Here is a 20793-nt window from a genome sequence, read left to right as displayed (position 1 = left end):
AACACACAGTAATAAATTAGGAGGAGAATAACCACAATAAATATTTCTGCTCAGAAACAGAAGAAATGGGAGACACCAGTCCACAGCCATTGTGAAATCTCACCAAGCAAACATTGCCAATACAAAATGTTCCTTGATTAGGCCCCACTTCCGCTCCCTGAGAGTGCTACCTGAGTTTATTCTTCTTCTCATCTCTTGCCTTCACTCTCTAGGAGTTCTGTCCTCTTTTATGATCATCCTTGGCCATATTGGAAAAGGGCATCAGAAAATCTATTCCCCTAGTGTTTAAGCAGCTTCTTACATCTGTCCCTATAAACTTAGGTTATTTTGCAGTTCACTCACAGTCTTTGTTAGTCCGTGCCAAAGTGCTTTTCATAACACAGGGCTAGTTTAAATGTTGGGGAGATTTATTTGTTTATTTTTAATCTATTTGATTCCAGTCAACTTCATATGTTAATAGCTATATACACGATAATTTTCTACTCATGAATCTCACCCTCTCTCTATTTTTCTCCGTTAATCATGGTACCTTAGGCTTGTCAGCCTTCAGTGGGACCATGCCCTTCTTTTTGCTGTAAGCTATTTTGTCCAACTGATATAATTTACTGGGAGCTACCTTATTTATTCAGTCAGATATCTCAGTAAAAGTTGTGTAAGCCATGCTCTTGATTTGGTCTTGTTCCCAGGCTGTATCTTAGTGGCAACACACCTGCATTTAGCCCTTGCCCTCAGGTTACACGTTAGAATGAGAATTTTTTTGGAAAGAAATGAGAAGCAGTAGCATAGATTAAATCAGCAAATCTCAGAATTTCTGAATTCTCATGTTTTCCCTTTCATTCCTCATTACAAACAGGCTAATTCTTTTCTCAGTTCATCTCTTTCTTACAGTTTCTTATCAAATGCAGCCAGTAACAACTAACCTATGTGACCAGCATTCTATCTCAAAGCCGCCTCACACAAAGCCGTAAATTCAATAGGTACATTTCCCACCTATGACAGTTTTACCAAGTGTTTCACCAATGTATAATGTAAGTTGCCATTTTTCCAGATTCCCATTATATTCTTGATGCCTGAAACAATGCCACATATTTGAAGCTTTTGTTATGGCAGAGACCACTCCCAGTACCAATTCCTGTATTTATCAGCTTTTGTTGTTGCAACAACCACAAAAATATCAGTGGCTTCTAACAACTAGCATTAATTTCTTGCTTGCGTCACTTGAGGGCTATGGGTTAGATTAGTTCTGCTGAGATCTACCGGGCTCTGTTAGGCTCTTTGGAGTTCCAATGACACCTGATTGGCTCTAAAAGTCTTCTCTATCTGGGACCCAGGGTAAAGGACCACTCGCTGCTGGGGTATGCTTTTCTCATGGTGGAGGACAGAAGATCAAAGGGGAAGTTGAGTCAAACCACACAAGCACATTAAAGCTTCAGTTTGGACTCTATGTAGGTCATATCCACGGGACACTGTGAGTCATATGGCCAAACTCAAAGTCAGCTGAGTAGGGAATATATATCCTTCCTATAAGAAAGCTTGGCAAGGATGGGGAGGAAGGAAATAATTAGGAACAAATAATATAATCTATCCCACCCATTAATAGAATCATCTCATTTTGAATTCTCCATTCCAGATAGTGATAATTTATTTCATTTTTATATGTGTATACATAGTTGCATTTAGTTTGCTGTTTGTTTTGTTTTTTTGAGAGTGAGACAGGGTCTCACTCTTTCTCCCAGTCTGGAGCATAGTGGTGCAATCATGGCTCATTGCAGCCTTGACCACCTGGGCTCAAGCCATCCTTCTGCATTAGCCTCCCAAGTAGCTGGGCCTACAAGCATGCACCACCACATCCAGCAATTTTTGTTTTATTTTAGAGACAGGATCTCACTATGTTGCCCAGGCCTGCCTCATAGTCCCAAAGTACTGGGATTACAGGCATGAGTCACTGTACTCAGCCTGCATTAAATTCTTCAATATTAAGAGCAGGCAGGAGAAGCCTGCTAGTGATAGTCTTGATGGTGATAAACTCCAGAACCTAAAGAAATACCATACAGGCATTGCGATGTTCATTTTCCATACTTCTTTCCTCACGGACCAGCTACAAACATTTTGCAGACTGGTACCAGACTGCAGACTGCACTTCTCTCCAATATAAACCTCAGGGGATGTATGTTAAATAAATGGGTTTACAGCAGCTATCTGCATTATAACAACAAGATTAATCCCAGACCCTTCCTGCAGGTGGGGAAATGTTCTCCTATGAAAGATTTTCAGGCAAGACTGGAGTGTATAGGGAGGTCTAAGGTGAAGGAGAAGAAATGAGAAATTGAGAGAGTAAAACAAAGACACAGAGAGCAAGTAGATGAAGTGCAGAGAGAGGCACAGAGAATACTCACTCATAGGAAGAGGACTTGGGTACCACAGAAGCCTCTAGTGGAGAGAGTTTTAAGGCACTGATCGACACTGAGACATTTTGTTTTGTGTTAAAGGCTCATAAGGAATATTAGGTCTCATTAGTAGGAGCCTGTTGTCAAAATGTGAATAATTTGTGTGAGATAGAACACATTCATAGTCATTTCCATCTTAATATTGAGGTGTTCATCAATTCCCACATTAAGGATGGTGGACACGATGGGCAAATGTTGCCAGTTATTGGGAGAGGATGAGGCAAAACCAAAGACCTGGGAAGAGGGCCTTGCCTAGGTTTTCTCTACAGTGAAGGTCATGATGGGTGAGGGATGACAGGAGAGCACCGTGAACGTGATATAGCTAAAAAGCCTGGAAGACACCAAAAGAGGAGATGGAGAGATAAGGATGTGAACACGTGCTTAGCCCGCCTCACAGCTTTGCACGTGCCTAGCCCAGGGAACAGCCTAAGAGGTTGATGCTTCAGTTATGTGCAGGTGATTTGAGCAGACACAGAGCTAAAACATAAGCAATCACAAAGGTTGCTATATCTGAGTTCTGCTCTTTCCATCCCTCCTCTGCTAGGACATTTTTGATAAAAATAACCTAAAATATCTCAGACAGATACAGAAGAGATGATCACTATATTATCTGACTGGCCTTCACAGATTCAAAGTCCACTTCACAAATGCCATATAGTAAGCAGTTGACCCAGAAATACAAAGACTGACTTGCTAAATCACCATTGCCCTTATTTGAGGAAAAACCTTGCTGGATATTAAACTGAGAGTAAACCTGGGTCCCACAATTCATTCCACGGTTGAACAGTCTTACGAGTTAGAATTTGTGTCGTTATGGTATTTTCACTCTGGAAAGTATCTATGGATAGTGTGAGCATATTATTTATTATCCAAACCAAGACAATTGTGAAATTAAAGGGAGCTATTAATTACACTAAGATGGGCATAAAGCAGGATGATCCCAAGCAAACCAGGATGACTCCTAGAATGTATGTGTTTTGGTCTCTAAAGATGGTCCTCTCTCCATAGTCTATGCATACGCTGCTCTTCTTGTCAAGAGATTCAATCTATTTCCCCTCCCTCGAATCCTGAACTGGAGGTGCGACTCGCTCTAACCAAGTGAATGCAGTGCAAGTCATACTGTGCTGTTTGCAGTCCTAGTGTAAGTGTGACAGCTGCTGCTTTTACTCTCTTGCAACTCAGTAGCCATGCTCTAAAGAAGTCCAGGCCCTCAAGTGTTCAACTACATGTGTGATCCCCAAACAAACTATGTGAAGAAGAACCACCCAGCTAAACTAGAGAAGCATGAGAAATAATACATTGTTGCCTTAAAACACTATCTTTTAGAATGGATTGTTATGTACCGATAGACAACTGGTCACCCTCCTTATAGGTAATAGTTTACCATCCACATACAAAACTACTTAGACTAGTATTAGCCCATAAAAGCAACACATTCCATTTAATCTCTATTTGACAGTCCTTACAAGGGAAAATCCCAAGTGATCTGAAAACACAGTTACAGTTGCTGCCAGATAGGTAAGTCACATGACCTTGAACACAGGTAGCTACATTTACAAAGTGTCCCTTCAATGATTTCTTTAGATTTCAAAAGGAGAGGCCAATACACCAACATTTTCACTGACTTCTTTTTCTGTTATTTTTTCTCTTTTCTGATATCTTGACCAAATATTTTTGGATAACTAGAACACCTTTGGATCTTCAAGTATCTGTTTGCAAGCTTGGTATCTCAGCTGTTAAGTTGTTTGGAAAGTCAGATAAATCTCTCTTACCCAGAGCTTTTTAAAATTCTTAGCAGCAAAGTCCTGAAAAATTTGCTCCTCAGCAACAACTGTGAGTCCTACTGGATGGTCATAACATTCAATAAGATGATCGTGGCAGGGGGGAAATGGGGAGCAGAGAACAGCCTCTGCTGAGGCAGGAGACCCTCAGACTCTACCTATATTGTGCTTGAAGAAACAGCTAATAAAAACAGAACTCTGAAAGGCCATGGCAACCTATAGGAATCCTGCTTGACAAATCCCTCATAAGTAGAACAAAAGCAAGTTTAAGCACAGATGTTTTTGCTATTGTTAGAATTTTCCAACCAGGGGTGCCTGACTTACAGTAGTTTTTATTATTTTGGTTAGCCAGTCTATAAAAAAGCAAAAGGAGCTATAGAGGAATAACATTAATGAGTCCTAGTAGAATCTACATGCTGTCAGTGACCATCAAAAAGGTATCATTGTGTTAAGTGCATTGAGAAGAAGTAGTTTAGGATGTACATGTTTTGATCTTCCAGGCAAACGTCTATAGCATTATGTTTGCCAACCTGCCACCTTAATGTACAATTGCTACCTATCAATTATCCCAAAAATTATCAGAGCAAAAGGCAATCTGGTGACTCTATCTATCGTGTATGTTCCCATTCCTTCTTACTATTATCTTCACTCCTAGGGCTTCTCTACAAGCTCAGTTCTTTCATCTGCTTTGGCCAGTGGGCCCTTGATCATTGGCAAAGTCACTTTATTCAGATAGCAAGGCATTTCATCCATGTGGCCTCTGAGTCTTGCAGTCTGGAAAACCAGTAAGAATTGCTCTGTGATGTAGTTAGGAAAGAGGACATGGGCTCTAGAGGCTCACAGCCTTGGGCTGAAGCGTGGGCTCTGCCACATGCCAAATGTGTGATCCTTGTTTTTTAAATCCAGATTTCTGCCTGGGGGCATTTTCTGGACAGCAGTGCAAGGAGGGGTTACCAAAGCAAAGTATAGCAATCACAATGCGTCAAGGAGGCAAAAATGAGTTCAGGGAAGCAGAATCACCTAGAATTTATAGAGCAGATTACCAGACGGGTACAACTTAGAAAAAGAGGTAAATGAATATGTATAGGAGACCCCTTGAATCTGCTGCTGAAAAATATATTGTCACTACATAGGGTGAAAATCCCCAAAACAAGACAAATAACAACTAGGGGACTGTAAACTGAACAACTTTCAGAGCTCCCCCAATGCTAGAAAAAGTTCAAGTTCTAATTAGCCAAAATGGAGAGATTTGGTTCATTCAGTAGTGATTCCAGAAGTATCTCATCTAAGTAATAGAGCTAAATTAGCCTTAGAATTAAAACTACTCCATAACAGCCCTTTCAAATCTTAAAATAAGGTTTTAAAAAACCAAGCTGATCTTCAATTAATGTAACTATCTGCCAGACCAGAAATCTATACTAATGAAAAGATGACAACAAAATCCAGACATTCAACAATGTGAGATTCACAATGAGCAGCACCCAGGCAAAATATACAAGACATGAAAAGAATAAGAAAACTACGACTGATAACCAGAAGGAAAACAAGTCAATAGAAACAGATGCAGAAATGACAGAGATGATAGAATTAGCAAACAAGGATATCAAAAACAGCTATTATAAATATGTCAAAAAATTTAAAAGAAGATATAGACATAATGAAGAGATAAATGAAAGATAACAAAAAAAGAACTAAATGAAACATCCCATTGAAAAATACATCTCAAATGGAAAATTCACTAGATAGAGTTACCAGAAGATTAGACACTACAGAAATAAAGTCTTGAAGACACAGCAATATAACTGTCCCAAATGAAACACAGAGGGAAAACAACCTAGAATTGCAGTGACTATGACATTACATCAAGTAGTATAACATATGTGTAACTGAAGTACTAGGGAGTGAAAAAAACATCTAAAGAAATAATTATCAGAAATTTTCAAAACTTGATAAAAGCAATAAACCCAGAGATCAACAAGTTCAACAAACCCCAAGCAGGGTAAACAAAAAGAAAACCACACCAAGGCACGTCATAATCAAATTGCTATAAACAAGTGAAAAGAAGAAACATTTAAAAGCCATCAGTGGAAGAAGGTACACCATACTCCAGGGGACTAAGGATAAGAATGGCCATATATTTCATATCAGAAACAATGAAAACTAGAAGACAATATAATGTAGCTTTAAAGTGCTGAAAGAAAGAAACCTAGAATTATATACCCTATGAAAATATCCATCAAAAGTAAATGTGAAATAAAGACATTTTTAGAAAAACAAAAGAAAGTATTTCAGAATAAAGAAATAAAGAGCATTAGAAATGCTGAATACTCAGGTAAACATAAAATACTTATTTCACATTTTAATTTCTATAGAATATAGTTGCTTATAGAAAAAGCAGAAGTATATTGTGATATTTATAACATGTAGACATACAATATATGTCAAAAATAATACAAAGAAATAAGAGAAGGAAGTATATTATTGTAAGTTTGCTATATTAAGCATAAAGTGGTAAGATGTTATTGGAAGCTGACAGTGATAAGTTAAAAATACATAAAGAAAATCTGAAAGCAAACACAAAAACAAATAAAATCTCAGCCTGGCAACATAAGGAGACCTTGTCTCCACAAAAAATAAAAAACTAGCCAAGCATGGTGATGTATGCCTGTAGTCCAAGCTACTGGGGAGGCTGAGGCAGGAAGATCATTTGAGCCTGGGAGGTCAAGGCTGCAGTGAGCCATGATTGCACCATTCCCCTCCAGCCCAGGTGACAGAATGGAACCCAGTCTCAAAAAAAATAAATAAGTAAAATAAAATGAAGAAGTGTAGCTAATAAACAAACAATGGAGATAAAATGGAATATTCAAAAACAGCTAGCTCTTCAAAAAGAAGGCAGGAAAAGAAACAGAGAGAAAAAAGGACAAATAAAAAACAAACAGTAAGATGGTAGATTAAAACACAACCACATCAAGAATTACATTAAATGTAAATGACCTAGCTACTCCAATTAGAAGGGAGACTTTATCACTCTGAATAAACGAAGGACCCAACAGTGTGCTGGTTACAAGAAATGCACTTTAAATATAAGAAAATGAATAGGTAAAAATTAAAGGACAAAAATATATACCAGGCATATACTAATCAGAATAAAGGTAGAATAGCCATATTAATTGCAGACAAAACAGACTTCTGGACAAAATATACTCCTACAATAAAGATGATAATTTTATAAGGTAATCATCTTAAGTAGTCTTTCTAATGTGGTAATAGAGGAGCTGAATGACAGAAAATGATGTTGAAGAAGTTGACTATAGGACTATATTATGTAGACATTTATGTAACATATTAATAATTGCTATTTTAAGTGCAACAAGAAAGGTGTTAAAAAGTTGTAAGCAAGAGCATGATTTCATTTACATTTTAAGAAAATCTCTCTGAGTGTAGAAAGGATTTGGGGGAAAACAGGTCAAAGCAAGGAGTCCAGTTAGAGCTGTGGCAGAAGTCTCCACACAGGAGGAGGATTTGGATGAGAGTACCGACAGAAAAGATTAAGTGAAGAAGACAGATTCAATACCATTTTAATTGTTTGAAAGGCACAACATTTTATTGATTGGGTATGGGGTTCAGGGAGGTGTAAAAAATGTGACAGGCTTCTGGTATAAATAATTAGATTTTAAATGGTGCCATTCTCTGAAATGGGAGAAGGTTAGAAGATGAGCAGTTTAATTCTGAGACATTCAAATGGAAATGGTAAGCAGGCAAATAAATGCATAAGCCAGAGGGATCAAAGAAAAAGAAGAAAATAAAATTTAGAAGCCATCAGTATGGAAATGGTGTTTAATCCAGGAAGTGGATGAATTTGCCTAGGAAGAGAATGACTGAGTCATGGAGCAGAAGTAAAGCAGAGAAGAAGTAGATTAATACACATGAAAGATAAAACCACAATGAAGGAATAGAGACTATGTGAGAGAGACAAAAAATGCCTGCTTAGTTTTTTGTGTTTTTGTTTTTTGTTTTTTTTTTTTGATTGTTTGTTTTTGTTTTTGTTTTTTGAGTCTTGCTCTGTCCCTCAGACTGGAGTACAGTGGCAAGATCTCAGCTCACTGCAACCTCCATCTCCCTGGTTCAAGTGACTCTCCTGCCTCAACCTCCCAAGTAGCTGGGATTATAGGCACCCGCCACCACACCCAGCTAATTTTTGTATTTTTAGTAGAGATGAGGTTTCACCACGTTGGCCAGGCTGGTCTCAAACTCCTGACCTCATGATCCACCCACCTCGGCCTCCCAAAATGCTGCGATTACAGGCATAAGCCACCATGCCTGGCCGAATGCTTAGTTTTCAGGATTAATGATAGACATAAATCCTCAGATTTGAGAATCACAACCAACACCAAGCAAATAAAAAGAAATCTTCAACTAGACATATCATGATGAAACATCAAAGACAAAAAGAAAATCTTAAAAGCAACCAGATAAGAAGGGCAGCCCACTCACAGGGGAATGATAATTAGACAGAAATCATGCTTTTAACAACAACAATGGAAGCCAAAAAAATCAGTGGAACAATATCTTCCACAATGCAGAGGAGAAATAACTGTCAAGCTGTAATTGTAGATTTTGAGAAACTATTATTTAAGATTAAGGGCAACATGAAGACATCTTCAGACCAACAAAAGTAAACATTCACAAATACCTAAGAAAATTATACAAAGTAACAGTAATGAAGGGTGACTAACTCTGCTAGATACAAAACATACTATCAAGATACAGTAATTAAAACAGCTGGGCAAAGGCAAAAGATTAAGCACACACATAAACAGAGCAGACTATAGCACCAGAAATAACCCCAAAACATGAAGGAATGTAATTTCTAACGAAGTTAGCAACAAAATTCAGTGAGAAAAACATAGATCATTTAATACATTGTCAAGAAAGTTTTAAAAGGAATTAAGTTGGATCTCTACCATTTTACATCAAAAATAAAATTCCAGATAGATCACAGATCTAGATGTAAAAAATGAAGTATTAAAAATACTTAAAAAAAAGGGAAACTTTTTAAGATTTCAGAATGAGAAAGATGAATTATGATCCAAACCTAGAAAGCATAAAAGAAAAATAATAAACTTGACTATGTAAAAATAGAAAGTTCCAGCTGGAAAAGAAACACCATAAATTACATAAAGAAAAAAACTACACCGGAAAAAAAAATCTTTGCAAGCCATATTCACTAATGTTGAAGTCTTTTTTTCCTTCTCACATTAAAAAAAAAAAAAGAAGACTTTGTATTTCTGCTCTCTGGAAGATCCTTTCCCCGTTTTTTTCTCAGTTTGAGTCACAGGTCACCCTAGTTCATACCTACTCATTCTCCAAATTCCCACCTAATAATCACCCCCTTCATATCCTTTAGGAAGCCCTCCCTGACTCCCCCAAACTGTAGACCCTTCTAGGCACTCTCAGTGCATCCTCTGTTAATTTCAGAATGAGGGAGTGCAGTGGCGCGATCTCAGCTCACTGCAAGCTCCGCCTCCCGGGTTCACGCCATTCTCCTGCCTCAGCCTCCAGAGTAGCTGGGACTACAGGCGCCTGCCACCATGCCCGGCTAATTTTTTGTATTTTTAGTAGAGACAGGGTTTCACTGTGTTAGCCAGAGTGGTCTCGATCTCCTGACCTCGTGATCTGCCGGCCTCGGCCTCCCAAAGTGCTGGGATTACAGGCGTGAGCCACCGCGCCCGGCAGTGTTGAAGTCTTTGAGAGCCCTAACAAATGACAGCACTTTACCCTGTCTTAATTCTGGACAAACTGAGAAATTAAATAAAGGAGTGGAATCCAGAGGTCAAAACAATTTTATTTCTGGTTAAAATTTAGTTGTCATACATTGCTTAGTGAGAGAGCCAAATGGGTCTGCTAACAGGACCACAGATGAAGACAGGTGAGGAAAAGCACAAGACATGCCTGGGATACAACAGCTACACTGGGTTGCCGTCTTTGAACACAACAAGCTCATTCCTACCTCAGGGACTTCGTGCTTGTGGCTCCTTCTTTGGCTTATGAAATAACCTTTTGCTAGATATCCGTGGACTGGCTGCTTCTCATTATTCATACGTATAAGCTCACCTGTGATCTCCTCGCAGAGACCTTAACTTAAAGTGGGCCACCCTATCCTCGCCACCATGATCACAATTGCAAATTGTCTTATTTATTTACTTATTTGAATAGTTATGTCATGGCTAATTGTCTTCCATTAAAATATAAATTCCATTAGAACACAGGCCTGTCTTGCTGATCAGTTTGTCCCCAGAACAGTGCCTGACACAGAGTAAATGTTCAATAAATATTCACTGAATGAATAAGGGCTCCCCCTGAAATGAACAGAGGATGCACTGAGAGTGCCTAGAAGGGTCGACAGTTCGGGGGAGTCAGGGAGGGCTTCCTAAAGGATGTGAAGGGGGTGATTATTAGGTGGGAACTTGTAGAATGAGTAGGTATGAACTAGGGTGACCTTTGACTCAAACTGAGAAAAAACGGGGAAAGGACCTTCCAGAGAGCAGAAATACAAAGCCTTTTTTTTTTTTTTAATGTGAGAAAGAAAATGGCCCTTTTGTTAGGGACAGAGCCCAGTAGTCCAACTCAGATTCAGAAGCAAAAGAGGAACAAAAGTTAAGGCTGGAAATGCAAGCCAGGGGTAAGATCATCAAGGAATTTTATGCCAAATTCAGGCATTTTGATTTTATCTTACGGGGAATAGGAAACTATTGAAGGAGTTAAGCTTGGAAGTAAATGATCAGATTTATGTTTTAAAATGGTCACATATCCCTAACACCTAATATAGTCTGTGGCCAGAATAATTCCTCAAAAAAACCAGTAAATGAACTTTTTGTGGAGAATGGATTTGAGAGGAGCAATATTAGAGGCAGGTGGACCAGCAGGGAGGCTGCTGCAGCCACTCAGGTGAGAAATGATGACTGGCTTCTCCAAGTGCCCCTGGGGTGGACGTGGACAGTATTGCTACATCCGCCTGCAAAGGTTGCTTCTCACCCTTCACCCCGATGGTCAAGACATGCAATCTTCACCCTGCAGGTATCTTCACGGTTTTTCAGAAGAGCAAAAGTCACCATCCTAATTCTACACTTTCAAAATGTCTCCCTGATTACCCCCTTTGCACTTAGGGAAATCACAAAGCAGAGAGCCTCCTAATCTAGAGGAAAGCATAGGGGGAGTGGATGGGTGCAGGGAGACAGGAAGGGGTGGGGAAGGATCTCTACCAAGTTGTGCCTTTGGAACTGCATTCACCCTTAAACCCAGGTTCCTTGAGGACAAAAGGAGGTTCGGTGAACAGGTTTCTGTTTCTTTTTGGTGTCCCTTACTCTTCCCTTGTCTCAGAATCATCAAAGTCTCTTTTTCAGATTTCTGCAACCCAACCATTAGCACAGCCTATGAGCATGTCCCTTCTTTCAAACAAAGGCGTGAAAAAGAAACGGCAAGAACCACTCAAATGAATCTTTTGGCAAATGTACGGATTCTGATTTTTCCTCAAGGAGAAGGGCTCATTAAGTATAAAACCCTGCATTCAGCCCTGGCCCATATTTACTAAAAACTAAACTGGAAAAAATAACTCTACAAAGCCAGCTCCAGAAAGAGAGAAGTCCATCCTATGTCGAACTACAATCCTGGAAATTGAATGTTTAATTCATAGAGTAAATTACAAGAGATTACTTGTACAAGTAGCTGCAATGTCCTTAAAATTATTCTTTAACTGAGGAAAAGTTTTTTGACCTTTGGAGAAAATGCTTGCTTCTAGCTATGACTAAAAAGAGATTTCCTTCTTTCTCTGTTGTGTTAAGAATCTTTTCTTCTTATAAAGAAGGCACCACAGTGATTTATAACTGTCATAAAAGCCTGGAATCCTTTTGAGGTTAAGCTACTCAGCTATTCAACTTTTACTACAGAAACTTTGAAATTCAAAAAGAAAAAATAATGTAAGTTTTTGAAGGACATGTGTTGCTGTAGGTGATCCTGTTAATTAAAAGTGATTGCCTGCTAGGAAATCATACTTTAAAAAGTTTCATGAATTTATTAGAACCCTGAAGGTATCTTTGTATGCACAGAGCTTTACATGCCATTTATGCAATTTTGTTTCAGATCTGCTTAAAGCCTTGCTGACACTCCCAGAGCAGCGAACAGCTCTGCTAGCATGCGTATGTGTTTTGGCTAATTGAATTATGTGAAAATACATACTAATGAAGCGTTAGCAGAGGTGTTTGCTGTGTAGACTCCACGTCTAATTTCTTCTAAATTAGAAGCATCTTTTTGCAGCAGATTAATGTTTTAGGAAAGGCTGCTTTCTCATAGAAAAAAATAGCACATTGTCTAATATTGTAAGCCACTTTTGCCTGCTAAAAAGCTCTCTGCACACCTGATGTGCACATTGTATGTGACAAATCTAAAAAGCATTTTAAATAATAAATTTTTAAAATGCATTACTCTGGAAAGACCAATGATGTGTAATTATCCAATCAAATTAATGAACAAATTATTAATCTTCTCTTAAAACATTTGGTGTTTTTCTCCCCCTTTAATACACTTTTAAGAATGATTGTGTTTGGTTTGGTTTGGGTTTAATGAGGATTATTCTTTAATGGTCCTATTTGGATTATTTTTCAGCGTGTCTATTTGGAAACATTACCTCGTAACATTTGTTGCTGTAATTCTGCGATCCCCTGACGCTGGTATTTGAGAAACACACTCTGGAAACGCTGTGGTTGTTTTTCACAGGAACCCAGGGAGCTATCGAAGTCGGAGAACGTGCCTCTGTTTGCAGGAGAGGTGGGCAGGCAGCGAGATCCCCGCGCACCGCTCGCTCGGGCTGCGGGCAGGCAGCAATCAGCTAATTGCCTAATCGGAGTGGGGAGCTGGTGCCCGCTCGCCGCGGTCGCCTCGCGGGTCACAGACAAGAGAGCGGCTTGTTTTCTCTCTGTCACATCGTCGTCTTGAACCGTGTGGTCTGTTGCAGGGGAAGGGGCCGAGCTGGAGGAGCAGGCGGGCGGCGCTTGGCACATCCCGAAGAACGCTGCCTCTGTTGCCTGCGAACGCTCAGGGCGGGCGCCAAGGGGGCTTCAGGGGGACAGGAGCCCGTGAGAAAACTTAGCTCGCCGCGCTCTGCTCAGCTCTACCCGGCTCCGCTCTCAGGCGTGTGCTCAGAACACACCGAGATCCTTTAGAAATAAATGTAATCGAGACTAATCTGGAAATCGTCCATGCAGCCAAAACATCGGATGCTTATAAAATAGTTTGAGGGACAAGCGATGCAAAGCAATCGATGGGGGGAAAACGTTACATATATATGCATATATACACACATGCACACAGCACACACACACAGTACGCACACACAGCACACACCACACATACATATAAAGGTGGCATGTATGCACACACAGTATATATGCTATACAATTACATACATAGGATATAAATTACACACATATGCTATAAAATTATATGTGTAAATGTTTGTATCTCCATGTATGTAATTTGTGTGACTAAAGAGAAAATTATCCTTTAACAAAAGATTAATATCTTTTAGAAGTGGTGTGATTCAGGTAGGACCATGAAGTCTGGCACAGAAAAGTTGCTCTTCAGTTTGGGGCTAGAGCTACCAATCCCAGACACTGCCACAGGTCTCAGTTTTCACTGTTTCCCCCTCAGGGAGAGCAGAGCGACTTCTACGACCCCCACACCCCTTATCTCCACTGCCTCCGAGAGTTCCCAGGCCAGCGGGCGTCTCCATTGCTGCCGTTTTCCATGGTTACACATCTATGCCATGTCATTTACACTTCAGTAGATCCTTACCGCAATGCTTTTGCCTCCCTGGCTGGGGTTTTCCCATAAATCCCCATCTTTTTTTTATTATTACAGTTCTGTTCTCATATATTTTATAAAGGTACTAAGCCAGGGATCAAAAGAGTTCAGGTCAGATTTCCTATTCTGCCACACACTAGTCGTGGGTTCTTGTTTATGTCACTAACCTGCCGTCAGTCTCAGTTTCCAAATCTGTGAAGTGAGCCAAAAAATACTTGTCCTCTCTACCTCACAAGGTAGTTGAAATGATCAAATGCAGACTGTCAGCCAGGAAAATGGGTCTGACCTTGGGACACAGACTCTGAGACTCTTGGGAATCCGACTCTGAGATGGAGGTTAGCTTGCAGGTGTTTATTCAAGAGGTCTTGGAATCAACATCTAGGGAAAGGAAGGGAAGGGAGGCAGAAACGGGCAGAGGGAGAAGTTGAGTTGTGACCCAGTTTCGATGCCATCCTCAATCCATCCTACTTGGAGCTCTGAAGCCAGAGTGACTCTTCAGAGTTGCTCCAAGTTGACATGAGGAGACCATACCTTTATCCTCCTATTTTGAGCCACTGGATTCAGGCTCTCCCAGGGAGGAGTTTCTTCTGCAGAGGCAATTCCCTAGAAGCAGATGACAGCCTGGGGTTTTCCAGCTAAAGAAATTGGTCCTCTCTTCCTAAAGGGGATGTGGGTGGCACCCATGTCAATATCCGCCACACTGATCTTTTGCTTTTGCGTGTTTACTTTCTGGAATATGCTTGTTTACTTTCTGGAATATGCTAGGTGTGGACTGCCATTGCTGAGACTCGAACTTTACTTCCATGGCTTGCAGCTACGTAATACTCTGTCCACTCACCTACCCAGTCCAGGCTCCTGGACTCTAGCCCAAATCAGAGCCCAGGCCCCTTATGTACCCATTAAACGAAGTCAGACACTACGAATCTTGCATGTTGCCTTAAGCAAAGTCACTCAACATCTCTTCAACTATAAAACAAGAATCTTCTTTCCAAGCTAGCCTCAAAATAATTGGTTTCTATAATCAAACCAGGCAATGGGAACATATGCCATATGTGTGTGTGTTCATGTATGTGTTTTTGTGTCCATCTCATGTACGTATTCACTAAGTACATAGGTAGATGGATATATGTGACCCATAGCTTGGTTGAATTCTACAAAATAGTCCATGGTCTATCTGTACACCCATGTTTCATGTTTGTGTCTTTGGGGAACAGAGTCATTATCATGTAATAACTAATAGAATATTTACCAAGGATTTTTGATAAACATTATAGCATATGAGCTAAAGCCTAGTAGTCTAACTGGTATATAGCAGTTTCTCTAATAGATGTCAGTAACCTACTGTCTCACCTGCTAAACACTTTAAACCTATGTCTAGTACCAGTTTTCATTCATTCATCCAACAAGTATTGAATGCTTACTATATGTCAGACGCTGTCCCAGGCACCAAAGATGGGATTATAACTAATGCATAGTTCTTGCCCCAAGCAGCAATCAGATGCCTGAATGCAAATTCAAATACGATCATAAAAAGACAACATTAGGCTGTATACAGAATAACTATCTTCTTTTTATTAATATGTTTTTAGTGATGTATCTCTTTAAAGATGCTTAATGTTTTTCATTCTAAGTCTAGGGAAATTGATTTTAATGTTTTTAACTTTTTTTAATTGACTCATAATAATTGTACATATTTATGGGGTACATAGTGATGTTTTGATACATACAGTGTACAGCAATCAAATCAAGGTAATTATCGTATCTATCACCTCAAACATTTATCATTTATTTGTGTTAGGAACACCAAAAATTATCTCTTTTAGCTATTTGGAAGCATATAATAAACTATTGTTAACTATAGTCATCCCACTGTGCTATAGAACACTGGAATTTATTCCTCCTATCTAGCAGTAATTTTGTAGCATTTAATCAATCTCTCCATCTCCCCCCTCCCCCAACACTTCCCAGCCTCTGAGAAGCACTATTCTACTCTCTTCTTCCACGAGATCAACTTTTTTAGCTTCTATAAAGATGTTTACTTTTTCCTGTGAGAGGTTTATATAAATGTATGTCTACAAAAAATATTTCCCACATACTTCCAAACATAACAGCCAGTCAGCTACTTGAGTCCGCATGGAAAACAAATCTTGCTCTCTTAATTCATTTTCCAAATTATTTTATGAGGTTGTATAATAAAAGTCCTTAGCTAATAATATCTTTATATTGTGTTTTACATTTTCAAAGTGTTTCCATATATATTAACAAATTCAAGCCTCACAAAAATCCTAGTAGGTAAACTGGGACGTATTAAACCTATTACACTGAAAATGCACCCAAGGCACAGAGAAAGTTAAGTGATTATCTAAGATTGCTTGGCTAATCCATTCAAACAAAATACAAAAACAAAACTAAATCTAGTACCCAGATCACTTTCCACTGAGAAGTTTGTATATATTAAGAGTTTTTCATAGTAACTAAATTTTTATGACCTCAGTCACACATGCTACCTCCTCTCCCCTTCCAAGAACCTGATAGCAAATCGCTCAGCTTGTCTGCAGCCAGTGTAGTTACTGGATAAAATGATTAGTGATTAGCGATAGGTATCAGTTTATATGAGTCACTGACTAAAGGGGACTACTATGAACTCAGAGTCTCAATCTGTCAACTCCCAGGATACAATTCAAATTCTATAATCTGGCTAACTTACTACTTGTTACTAATGGCTTAGAATTTTTTGAAGTGATTTTATATTTTAAGGAGCATTTTAAAGTTCTCTTGTATATCTTGAAACATAATATCTCAGTAGACAGCAGGTAAGTAATTGCCCTTCAGTATCATCTCCTCTTGCCTTCAATGCTTACTGCTCAGAAAGAGCACCATTGTCTTATAACCTGATAAGAGGGCATTTCCAGAAAGAAATCAAGAGGCAGGAAGCCTGATTTTCAACAGTTGAGTGGACCCACTGCACTACAACCGATGGAATTTGCCCTTGACCCATGCCTACGGTAGAAAGTGAATCCAGCCTGTAGCCTGTTAAGTGCATCAGAGGCCCAAGTGCCTGGGAGGTAGCCAGTGGGTGGGCAGTGGATGAGGGGGCTTCAGGGCCTTCTCCAGAAAGCTTTCTCATCATAAATTCACTTCCTCCCTTTACTTTAAATTACTCTGGCCTTCTCATATACAGTAACCACAAAATGCTCACACTAAAGTGGAAAATGGGAGAATAAAAATCAGTCAACAAAACTATATACACAAGGCTGAGTGTGGTGGCTCAAGCCCGTAGTTCCAGTGCTTTGGGAGGCCAAGGTGGGAGGATCGCTGAGGCCAGGAGTTTGAGACCAGCCTGGGCAACATAGCGAGACTCTGTCCCTACAAACAAATTTTAAAAATTAGCCAGGCGTGGTGGTGTGCACTTGTAATCCTAGCTGCTTGGGAGGCCAAGGAGGAAGGATCACTTGAGCCCAGGGATTCTAAGTTTTTTTGCTTGAAGCCAGGAGTTCTAAGTTTTAGTAAGCTATCATTGCCCTGCTGCACTCTAGCCTGGGTGACAGAACAAGATCCTGTCTCTGAAAAAAAAGAAGAAGGAAAAGAAAACTATATACACAGGTTTATTTATTTTCATAAGATAATTCACAAAATAGTGCTAAAGGAAAAGGCATGTGATATCTTTGATGTAATTTTGTCTTTATAGATGCAAATATTAATGATGTATACATACAGACCTAAATCTATACACGTACTCACAAAGAAAGATGCTGGAAGGCCAACCAGTAAAATTTACCATTACTTCTTTCTTAGGATTAGATGAATGGTATTTTTTAAGTTTTCTGTACTGAACATGGATTATTTTTGATACTAGGAAAAAATGTTACTTGCAACAATAAATATAATTTTAAAATCTACCGTATCAATGAGTATATGTCTTTTTAAAAAGACCAGAATTAGTTGTACAACAATGTGAATATACTTAACACTGCTGAATTGTACACTTAACTATGGTTAAGATGTAAATTTTATATGATGCCTATTTTACCACAATTAAATTTTTTTTTAAAAAAGATAAAGAGATTATGGTAAAGCACTCTTCCATGAATAAAGTTACAACATTGTTTTAAAGCCCAGAAATAATTACTTTAAAATGTTAAGTGATTGCTTTTCTTTTTTTATTTTAAAATTTTGTTCTCCCTTATCATTATCCACAAATGGTTTCTTTTCTTTTTCCTGGGGGGTAGATTGGAGCTAATAGTTATTTTCATCTTTATTTATTAGATTTATTTATTTCTAAAATATTGTATAGGGTAATTATTACCCTTAAATTAAAAAAAATTCATTCCATGATTTCAAAAATACTAAATAAAAACAGTGACTGTGTTTGGTAATTTGTCCTTGTTGACATGTTGTTTTGTATTTATTTTTATGTTGTTTCATGTGCAGATTTTATTTTCTCAAGGGGACTGCAGATTCCTAGTGGATCTTCTAGTGGTTTTGTTGTCTTCAGAGAGTTTTATACACATTAAAATTTGCATGTTCATCCACGACACTCACATCCACCCAAATAAAAGAGAAAGAAGCCTGCTGTAACCAAATTTTGACTGCTACCATTGCATTTCTTCTGCAAATATAAATATCTGATCATAAGGCTGTGTGAAACATTTTACGTTGGTCAAAAACGAGACAGACATGTGAGTCACTCATTGTTGTCATTGTGCTCACTATAGGTCTGAAAGCTCATCTGTGTTAATTTTGACCAGAGTTCCCATCCTTTGTCTCTAGGCACAGGCAACACACTGAGCTGGCATCCTTGCTGTGGGATGAACAAAGCAATTTATCGTTATTGGCAAGTTAGCCAATTTCATCATTAATCGATCATTCACTTTTTCCAGTGTGGTCCTGAGGCATTCCTCTAGGGAGCAGAGGAAGTAAGCAGGATTTGCTCGGTCAGGCATGGCAGCAACAGACTGTGAAAGAAATGTTCAAGGTATTTCGTCAATAACAGAAGGTCACTTGCCCTTGCAACAGTATGCATTTCAAACCAAAGGAAAATCAGGCCTAGGATTTTGGCTTTTCAGCAAGTTTTTATTATGAGCACCACACCCTTCCTAGGCTGCAAATGCTTCTCCCAAAGGGATGCAGCGTAATTTTCACACTAGAGGAAAGCAGACCGCAGGAACACTGTGTCCCGACTGCTTCACTGCTTTGCACTCGCTGCAGACTCAGTCCTCAACCACTGCTTCATGTGAGGGCAACGGGGTGGAAAGGAGACGACCTGGCATGCCCGGTGTGGAATGCCAAGGACCTCTGTAAGATGCACACAATAGCTCTTTGCTCCTTTTGTATTGCCACAGCCCCCTCTGAAGAGTATTGATAAGGGGCCAGAACAGACAAGAAGTCAAGGACTGTGAACTAACAGGACTTTGAACCTCAGTTGCTTTTAAATTGACAAATAAGTGAACCTTTTAGCCGAAGATGAGGAAGAAATGAGATTTTGATCCACTTTGAGTATCTAATGCCTCTCTTAGAAGAAGAAAAGGCCCTTCTGAATGGTAACATTCCCCAGTGAGAGCCTATCAGTCATCATCATTCCGGGCAAAAGGCCCCGTGGAGACAGACACCACATGGCCCCCTGATCATCATCACACACTGCAGCGCAGAGAAGGATATGTCTGGATCTCCTTGTGTATGTGGTCAGATCACTACCTAACTTTGCATCCTGTGTACTAATCAATCATAATGCATATTAAATATAAGTATGTTTTCTAGCCACTCTGATATAGGGCTTATGACAAAAGAAAAAAAAAGAGTATTAATGCTCCTTTCAACTCCTTCCCCTAAAATAAACACAACACAACAACAAAAATTGTAGTATCACTCTTCTTCACTTTTAATTCTTTATATCATCAACCCAAATTGATTGTCAGTATCTTAAGGATAGGAATCAAGTCTTCTACATAGTTTGCCTCACCCACAGTACCTAATCCAGTGCTGTGTCCTTCAGGCTCAATGCACGCTTACGAAGTCCATAGAAACTAGCAGGTGCATAGCATGTTCTGGTCTTCACAGTGCCCTTCCATCTGGGAACATCTCATTGCACTCGTACCACTGAATTGAGAGTAGGAAATTAATACCCCAAAGGGTTGACTTCTCCTGTATCTTAGAGAAAGCGTGACTGAGATGAAATCAGAACTCAGGTTCCACTTTTGCTCATATTTTATTGTGTCCTGACATTACGAGTTTCCCACTTTGAAAATACAAAAATGGTAGGAAGGTAGTGCTTGGAGACCGAAGTCAGAAATTATCTCCAGATAGGGCCGCAGTTGGTTCTGAAACTATTCAAGTCATCTTGTCAAAATTAAAATCTGGGGGGAAATGTGTGCATGTGTTTGAAATGACTTATCTGAATCATTGATTTTGAAGAGTTCAGACCTTCAGAATACGACATACATCAGGAACATGACCTACATAGATCATTCTGGGATGCCCAGTGAAAAGTCGACTATCGAGAATCTTAGCAGACGTTTTGAGCACAGTGAAACAAGCATGCCCAAAATGGGAGGATCTCATTTACATGTTACGCCTGACTCAGTGTGGTTCTTGCATGAATTTCCCACATTAACTAATTTCATGGAAAGTTGACAAGTTTCCTCTTTACCAATCCTGCTAGGAACATCTAAAGTACAAAACGAGCACTCTACCATAAAGAAATACGAAAA

Source organism: Gorilla gorilla, chromosome 1 (assembly GCF_029281585.2).
Source record: "Gorilla gorilla gorilla isolate KB3781 chromosome 1, NHGRI_mGorGor1-v2.1_pri, whole genome shotgun sequence".
NCBI lineage: Eukaryota > Metazoa > Chordata > Mammalia > Primates > Hominidae > Gorilla > Gorilla gorilla.
The sequence above is the reverse complement of the archived record's forward strand: the minus strand, read 5'-3'. Positions refer to the sequence as shown.